Source organism: Manis javanica, chromosome 9 (assembly GCF_040802235.1).
Source record: "Manis javanica isolate MJ-LG chromosome 9, MJ_LKY, whole genome shotgun sequence".
NCBI lineage: Eukaryota > Metazoa > Chordata > Mammalia > Pholidota > Manidae > Manis > Manis javanica.
The window spans coordinates 77,480,224-77,489,767 of NC_133164.1; positions in this window are offsets into that span (position 1 = coordinate 77,480,224).

A 9,544-nucleotide genomic window follows, 5' to 3' on the forward strand; every position below is an offset into this window, starting at 1 on the left:
CCCAGGCACCCGCTCACCAGTCCCGCCGCCCTGCCTCCCTAGCACCGGGGTCCCTGTCCCTTTTAGGCTTCCAAAAAGCACTCGCAGAAAAGAGAAAAAAAAAAAGGGGAAAAACGCGCGATTTCCTCTGTCCTCAAGTGCCGGTCTCAGGCACCCGCCCACCGGTCCCGCAGGGAAAAACAGGGGATATTCTTTGTCCTCAGGCGCCGGTCCCAGCCACCCGCTCACCAGTCCCGCCACCGTGCCTCCCTAGCACTGGGGTCCCCGTCCCTTCAAGGCTTCCAAAAAGCGCTCGCCAAAAAGAGAAAAAAAAAAATAATGGGAAAAACGCGCGACCTCCTCCGTCCTCAGGCACCGGTCTCAGGCACCCGCCCCCAGGTCTCGCAGGGAGAAACGCGGGATATTCTTTGTCCTCCGGCGCCGTTCCCAGGCACCTCCTCACCGGTCCCGCCACCCTGCCTCCCCAGCAACGGGGGCCCGTCCCTCTAAGGCTTCCAAAAAGCGCTCACCAAAAAAAAAAAAAAAAAAAACCGCTCCGGTTTCTCTCCACCCGCCGGGAGCCGGGGGGAGGGGCGCTCGGGTCCCGCCGGGCTGGGGCTTGTATCTTACCCCCTTCACAAGGCACTGGGTTCTTGCAGGTGTGGATGTGGTCTGGATGTTGTCCTGTGTCCTGTGGTCTCTATTTTAGGAAGATTTTTCTTTGTTATATTTTCATAGCTCTATGTGTTTTTGGGAGGAGATTTCCACTGCTCTACTCACGCCGCCATCTTGGCTCCGCCATTTAAAATGATTTTTAACTTAAAATGCCATATGGCTTCAACCTGTTAATTGAATGAGAAAACAAAATGAAGATATTTGCACATATCCAAGAATTTTTAAATGTACCTCTCACACATTCACTTTTAGGAAGTTCTTGATATATTTCAGTAAGATGAGCAGAAAGCCAAGAGAATGGAAGACATGGGATACAATAAAGAGTGAAGCTGACCCAGAAGCCTATTAGGCAGAAGGCATGTTTCTTTTTGACAAGATGAAAGAAAGGCACTTAGAAACTCCAGAAAAAAGAGAAAGTTGCATAAGATAGTCATGGTGCAAACAGGAAGCACTCTAGAAGGTAGTATGATTTTGAGCAATTGGTAGAGTATTAGAAAAGAGAATCTTTTTTGCTTATGATTCTAGGAACACTTTTTTGAGGTGACACTAGAGTACTGACTTTCAGTGGCCACTTACAGAAGGATATAGAATTCTAGCATTAAAAAGAAAACCTCTGCAGTTAATAATACCTACATAGTGATAATAATGTACATGCTGTTTAATGGGTTTCAACTTATAGACAATCCACAGAAGACAATAAGAAACCTAAGGTGAGAGGTGAAAGTTGAAGAGGAATCCTGATCTTACATCCTGCAGAGGCAAGGAATATTATATAAACTCAATAAAACAAGAAATAGCAGTCTAAGTGTACTATTTCAAGTTACAAAGGTTTAAAAAAAAAGAACTAAAAATAACTACAAAAAAATGAGAAGAGAAGAGCAATAGGGTGAGTTAAATCCTTAACTTTGAGAGCGGGAAATTTTTAGATAATATCTATCTGATCTAAAAGTAATGATATGAACACAAGGTTTAGAATTATGACTGTAACTACCAGAAGAATGAAAAATAGAAGAGTGATTGCCTATGCGATCAGGCCTGCTGTGGGCGAGACACAATGCTTTTCATCATGAGTCTTCCTGTATGTACTCTGTGATTTTTTAAAAAAGTAATTTATATCTTATATTGATACAATTTTGTTGAAATAAGAAAAAAAATTTAGATTGTAATGTATAAGCATTATGTCATGAAAAATAGACCAAAGTAGCTGTCTGAAATGGTTTCAGTTTTTGTTTAGAAAATACCAGTTGATTAAAAAAATGTTTCAGTTTAGTATCAAACTATTTGTTACTGTTTGTTCAGAAATCACATGAATAGAGCACTTTCTTTCTCTATAAGTGAAAAACCAAATTGGATTTTTTAAACTATATTTTCCCTTTTAACATTGATTTATGAAGAACCAGAGATTGTTTGATATGCTATGTAGGAATCAGATAAATGCCACATGTTAAAGATGTAATGAAAATATTTGTGTATCTTCTTCAGAGAAATATCTATTCAAGACCTTTGCTCATTTTTAATTGATTTGTTTTTGTTATTGAGTATTAGGAGTTCTTTATATGTTGTGTGTACTGATACCTTTTCAGTGGATGATTTGCAAATATGTTCTCCCATTTCATGGATTTCCTTTTCATCCTGCTTTCCTACTTTGGGCAGCAGTTTTATGAAGACTAAATTTAACAATACAGAACTAAGGATAGAATAATGAAAACTACAAAACAGTCCCCTCATGCAAAGAGCCAAATCCCAGGGTAACTGATGTGTGAGCTGACTCATTTGAACTGCTTATTGTATAAGCATTTGGTGACTCTCAAATTTTCCGTTTAAGGCTGAAAAATCTTAAAAGTAATTGCTGTGTTATTTTTTAAAATTGAAATAGAAACAAGGACTATTCTATCTTCTAACAAAGTAGACCCCTTAGCCCTCCTGTGGGAAGTGCCAGCTTGCTGCCATAAACCTGATTTATGAAGTCATTGCTTAGAAATCATCTAGGATGCCCCAGGAGCCTCCCTCCCTAACAGTGGGAAATGATGTTCTAAAATTCTCAGGCCTCATTTCTGCCTCTCTGGCTCCATGGGATAAGCCATTCACATGGGTCCTCTGTGCCCCACATGCTGGGGAGGAGAATTTGGAAATACACTTTTACAATTTGAAAACAGCATCAGCATTTTTGTCAAGAGAATTACACTTTGTGAAATCCCCTCTGCACTAACTTGAGGAAGATTAAAATTCCCAGTGTCAATTTTGGGTTCATAGGTCTCCCCTGATGGCAATTGTTAAAATAGCAAATTCTGAGGCTAGGAAAGCAGAACTGCCCTGGGAAAGTTCCAGGCTGGGAGTTGAACCACAGAGGCACATCTGCTTGGCTCCTTCTCCTGACCTCCTACCCCAGCACTCATGATGTTATCCCATTTTACTAACTTATGTAAGCTAACTGCTGAGGAGATTCAGTGCCATTCTTATAAAAAACAAATCACCAGTTAATATTACATTTGAGGTTGTTTGAAAGTTATGGGGAAGAGAAGTCCAACCAGGATTTTCAGACAATTAATTTAAAGAAATATGATTTTCAAAAGCTATTATTTATTTTTTATTAAGGTATCATTGATGTACAATCTTATGAAGGTTTCAAAAGAAAAACAACGTGGTTACTATCACATTCATCCTTATTATCAAGTCCCCTACCCATACCCCATTGCAGTCACTGTCCATCTGTGTAGTAAGATGCCACAGAGTCCCTACTTGTCTTCTCTGTGCTACACTGTCTTCCCCATGACACCCCACACACCATGTGCACTAATCATGATACCTCTCAATCCCTTTCACCCTCCCCTTTGGTAATCACTAGTCCCTTCTTGGAGTTTGTGAGTCTGCTGCTATTTTATTCCTTCAGTTTTGCTTTGTGGTTATACTCCACAAATGAGGGAAATCATTTGGTATTTGTCTTTCTCTGCCTGACTTATTTCACTGAGCATAATACCCTCTAGCTCCATCCATGTTGTTGCAAATGGTAGGATTTGTTTTTTTCTTATGGCTGAATAGTATTCCATTGTATATATGTACCACCTCTTCTTTACCTATTCATCTCTGATGGACACTTAGGTTGCTTCCATATCTTGGCTATTGTAAATAGTGCTGTAATAAACATAGGGGTGCATATGTCCTTCTGAATATGAGAAACTAGTTTTCTTTGGGTAAATTCCTAGGAGTAGAATTCCTGGGTCAAATGGTATTTCTATTTTTAGTTTAATGAGGAACCTCCATATTGCTTTCCACAATGGTTGAACTAGTTTACATTCCCACCAGCAGTATAGGAGGGTGCCCATTTGTCCACATCCTTGCCAGCATTTGTTGTTCCTACTCTTTTCAATATTTCAAAAGCTATATTTCAAGAATTTGCTGACCACTGAGATTTGCAATGTGCTTTTTTTTTTTCCTTTCACAGAGATCATTTTGACATGTTTCCTCTGGGAATTTCTTTCTTGGCAACACATATAAAAGTGTTGAGCTAGATGAGTTGATATTCTAAACATCTGAAGTTTCTCTTTGATTCTTAAAGAGAAAAAAGAAAGAAACGGGAAGGCATTTAATATCATTAAAATGTCTTTGAAGGCCTGATAGATTTGTGCTATGGAAACACAGAATGAAATGGAACATTCTCTCAAAGGATGGAATTTGGGGACCCTCCAGCTTTCCCCACCCTCCTCTGTAGAGATGGAAAGCCAAGTAATGTTTGTGCCCTCCCCCCGCAACCAAACACACACATAGCCTGGTTATCATCCTCCTGGATGAGTCATTGCATGCTTAAGTAGGTGGTCCCACCAATACCCCTCCAGCCCTCTCCAGGTCATTATATTTGCCTGCTTCCTATCCCAAATCAATAAGAACAAAAGCAAAAAGAGCATAAACAACCATCTGCAAATTTTTAAAGACAGACATGTTTAAAAGAATGACATGGCTGATCCTGAAAGAAGGTATTATGCACCCTGACTTCAAGCTATACTACAGAGCTATGGTAATCAAAACAGTATGGTACTAGCTCAAGAACAGACCCACAGATCAATGGAACAGAATAGAGAGCCCAGATATAAACCCATGCATCTATGGTCAAATAATATATGATAAAGGAGCTATGAATATACAATGGGAAAAAACAATCTCTTCAATAACTGGTGTTGGGAAAACTGGACAGCTACATGTAAGAGAATGAAACTGGATTATTGTCTAACTCCATACACAGAAGAACACAAAATGGATCAAAGACCTAAACATAACACATGAAACCATAAAACTCTTAGTAGGAAAACATAGGCAAAAATCTCTTGAACGTAAGTATGAGCAATTTTTTCCTGGACACATCTCCACAGACAAGGGAAACAAAATAAAAAATGAACAAGTGGGACTATACCAAACGAAAAAACTCCTGTACAGCAAAGGCACCACCAGCAGAACAAAAAAAACAACAAACAACTTACAATATGGGAGAAATATTTGTAAATAATTTATCAGATAAGGGGTTAACATCCAAAATATATAGAGAATTCATATGCCTCAACACCAAAAAAACAAATAACCCAATTAAAAAATGGGCAGAGGACCTGAAAAGACATTTTCTCCAAAGAAGAAATACAGATGGCCAACACGCACATGAAAAGATGCTCCACATCACTAATCATCAGGAAATGCAAATCAAAACTGCAATAAGATCACCTCACACCAGTTAGAATGGCCACTATCCAAGAGACAAGAAATAACAAATGTTGGCAAGGATGTGGAGAAATGGAAATCCTCCTACACTGTTGGTGGGAATGTAAATTGATATAGCCACTGTGGAAAGCAATAAGGAGGTTCCTCAAAAAGCTAAAAATAGAAATATCATTCAATCCAGTAATTCCACTTCTAGACATTTACCCAAAGAAAAGAAAATCCCTGATTTGAAAAGATACATGCACATCTATGTTTATCATGGCACTATTTACAATAGCCAATTTATGGAAGCAACCAAAGTGTCTGTCAATAGATAAAAATAGATATGGTTCATATATACAATGGAATATTATTCAGCCATAAAAAAGAAATTCTGTCATTTGCAACAACATGGATGGATCTAATGGGTATTATGCTCAGTGAAATAAGCCAGGTGGAGAAATACAAATTCTGTGTGATTTCACTTATTTGTGGAATATAAAACCAAAGCAAAACAGAATGAACAAAACAGTAGTCGACCCTTAGAGACTGAGAAGTGAATGGTGATTACCATGGAGGAGGGGTTAGTGTGGGTGGATGGGGAGGTTGAGGGAGATAAAGGGGCACAAAAATTATCGACCATAATATAAGTTAGTCACAGGGATGGTAGTACAGCATGGAGAATATAACCATTGGTTATGTAACATCTTTCTATATTGACAGTAACTACACTAGTGGAGGTGAGGTTTTAATAACGTGTGTAACTGTTGAACCACTGTGTTGTGTATTTGAAACCAGTATAAGATTGTTTATCAACAATACTTCAATAAAAAAGTTCACATATAAAATAGTCACATTAAAAAAATAATAGATGGCTGTACATATGCCAACATGGAATAATGCACTATATTAAGTGATAAAGTAAGTTACAGAAAAATAAATTCAATATGATTGCATTCATTTTTTTTAAGTGTGTATGTGTATGCATGGTTTTTAAAAAATTAATGGAATCACACACACACACCCAGTGTACATATGTAAGTTGTTAAAAACTAGACAATAAGCCCAAATGTCACTTATACTAAGCCCATATAATCAAACTGAGATTTAGCTCATAGTTTCAGCTTCTCCCAAAAATGGAATATTAAACCAGTCTATCAGGAAGTCTAATCAGTACTAGGGAAGCAGTCATCCTTGCTGTTGAACCCATCAGCTCGGTGAAAGTATTCTGCAAAACTTATTTTGTCGTTATTTCTGTTTACATAGCAACATTTGAATTACAGTAGGAAAAATATTACCTTAGGAGTATGAGCCTTGAAAGTAAATACTGAGCTTGCACCTGATAATTTGGTGAAATGAAATGCGGACAAAACAAAAAACCCACCTTCTTATGAATAAAATCAGTTCAGTAAAAAAAAAGAAAAAAGAAAAAGAAGGAAAAAACAAAAGGCTGAAGCAGGGATTTGCAAATGTGGCCACTTTTAATATTAGCATGAATTGTATCAGACATTGCAAAAAAGTGTAACTAGGTTTACATGTTACTTGTATGGAGAGTTAGGACAGATGTCATTCCCAAACCAGAGCCTTTTTTGAGGATAAATTGCTTTAGGGAACAGCAAAGGGCATCTAGGAGCATCTTGAGAGGAGAGGGAAAGAAAGGAGGAGGAGGAGGAGACTCAGAATGTGGATTTCCTACTTTCTCAAGTGAGTCATTAGATTCAAACCCACTGTTTCCAAATAAGCATTACTAATTACTTTTTTAAAAATCAAATGTACATCACAGTGGTTCAAGGACCCCTTCCACTCCCCCCCAACTCCCACTCACTTCCCTTTCCTTTTGTAACTACTAGTCATTTCTCGGTGTCTATGAGTCTAATGCTGTTTTCTTCTTCCTGTTTTGCTTTGTTTTTAAATTCCACAAATAAGTGAAATTATATGGTATTTGTCTTTCTTCCTGGCTTATTTCACTGAGCATAATACCCTCTAGATCTGTCAATGTTGTTGTAAATGGCAGGATTTCTTTTCTTTTTTGGTTGAATTATATTCCATTGTGTATATGTACCACATCTTTGTCCATTCATCTATTGATGGATACTTATGTTACTTCCAGATCTTGGCTATTGTAAATAGTGCTGCTATAAACATAGGGGTGCATATGTCTTTTTGAATCAGGAATTTTGTTTTCTTTGGGTAAATTCCTAGGAGTGGAATTCCTGAGTTAAATGGTATTTCTATTTTTAGTTTTTTGAGGAACTTCCTTACTGCTTTCCACAGTGGTTGCACCAATTTGCAGTCCTACCAACAATGTAGAAGGGTTCCTATTTCTCTGCACCCTCGCCAGCATTTGCTTTTTCTTATCTTTTGGATAGTGGCCCTCCTAACTGGTGTGAGGTGATATCTCATTGTGGTTTTAATTTGCATTTCCCTAATGATTAGCAGAGTTGAGCATCTTTGCAAGTGCCTGTTGGCCATCTGAATTTCTTCTTTAGAGAAGTGTCTGTTCAGATCCTCCACCCATTTTTTGATCGAGTTATTTATTTTTTGGGTGTTGAGGCATATGAGTTATTTATATACTTTGGATGTTAACTGCTTATCTGATAAATCATTTACAAATATTTCTCCCATACTGTACATTGCATTTTTTGTACTGCTGATGGTGTCCTTTACTGTACAGAAGTTTCTTTAGTTTGATGTAGTACTACTTGTTTATTTTTTATTTTGTTTCCCTTGCCCAGGGAGATGTGTTCAGGAAGAAGTTGCTCATGTTCATATTCAAGAGATTTTTGTCTATGTTTTCTTCTTAAAGTTTTATGGTTTCATGACTTACATTCAGGTCTTTTATCCATTTTGAGTTTATTTTTGTGTTTGGAGTTAGACAATAATCCAGTTTCATTCTCTTACATGTAGCTGTTCAGTTTTTCAAAACCAGTTGTTGAAGAGGCTGTCATTTCCCCCATTGTATACTCATGGCTCCTTTATCATATTTTAATTGACCATATATGCTTAGGTTTATATCTGGGCTCTCTATTCTGTTCCATTGATCTATTGATCTATGGGTCTGTTCTTGTGCCAATATCATACTGTTTTGATTACTGTAGGTTTGTAGCAGAGTTTGAAGTCAGGGAGCATAATCCTCTCAGCTTTGTTATTCTTTTTCAGGATTGCTTTGGCTATTTGGGGTCTTTTGGGTTACATATGAATTTTAGAACTATTTGTCCTAGTTCATTGAAGAATGCTGTTCTTATTTTGAAAGGGATTGCACTGAATCTGTGAATTGCTTTGGGAAAGATGGCCATTTTGACAATATTAATTCTTCCTCTCCATAAGCATGAGATAGATTTCCATTTTTTGGTGAGTTCCTTAATTTCTCTCATGAGGGTCTTCTAGTTTTCAGAGTACAGTTCTTTCTCTTCCTTAGTTAGGTTTATTCCTAGGTATCTTTTTGGTACAATTGTAAATGGAGTTGTTTTTCTAATTTCTCTTTCTGCTAGTTCATTGTTAGTATACAGGAATGCAACAGATTTCTGTGTATATTAATTTTGTATCCTGCTACTTTCAGTTATTAGTTCTAACAGTCTTTTGGTGGAGTCTTTAGGGTTTTTTATGTATAATATCATATCATCTGCAAATAGTGACAGTTTAACTTCTCCTTACCAATTTGAATGCCTTTTATTTCTTTGTGTTGTCTGCTTGCCATGGCTGTGACCTCCAGTACTATGCTGAATAAAAGTGGGGAGAGTGGGCATCCTTGTCTTGTTCCCAATCTTAGAGGAAAAGCTTTCAGCTTTTCACTATTAAGTATGATGTTGGCTATAGGTTTGTCATATATGGCCTTTTTTATGTTTAGGTACATACCCTTTATACCCATTTTTTGAGAGTTTTTATCATGAATGGATTTTGAATTTTCCAAATGCCTTTTCAGCATCTGTTGAGATGATCATTTGATTTTTGTCTTTTTTGTTAAGTGTGTGTGAAATTGGTTGATTTGTGTATATTGCACCATCCTTGCCTCCCTGGAATAAATCCCAGTTGGTCATGATGGATGATCTTTTTGATGTATTTTTGGATTTGGTTTGCTAACATTTATTGAGAATTTTTGCATCTATGTTCATCAGGGATAATAATCTGTAATTTTCCTTTTTACTAATTGCTTTTTCACATGCATGCCTGTAAATATAAATGAGTGTTTTATCAGAATCCTGCGTGC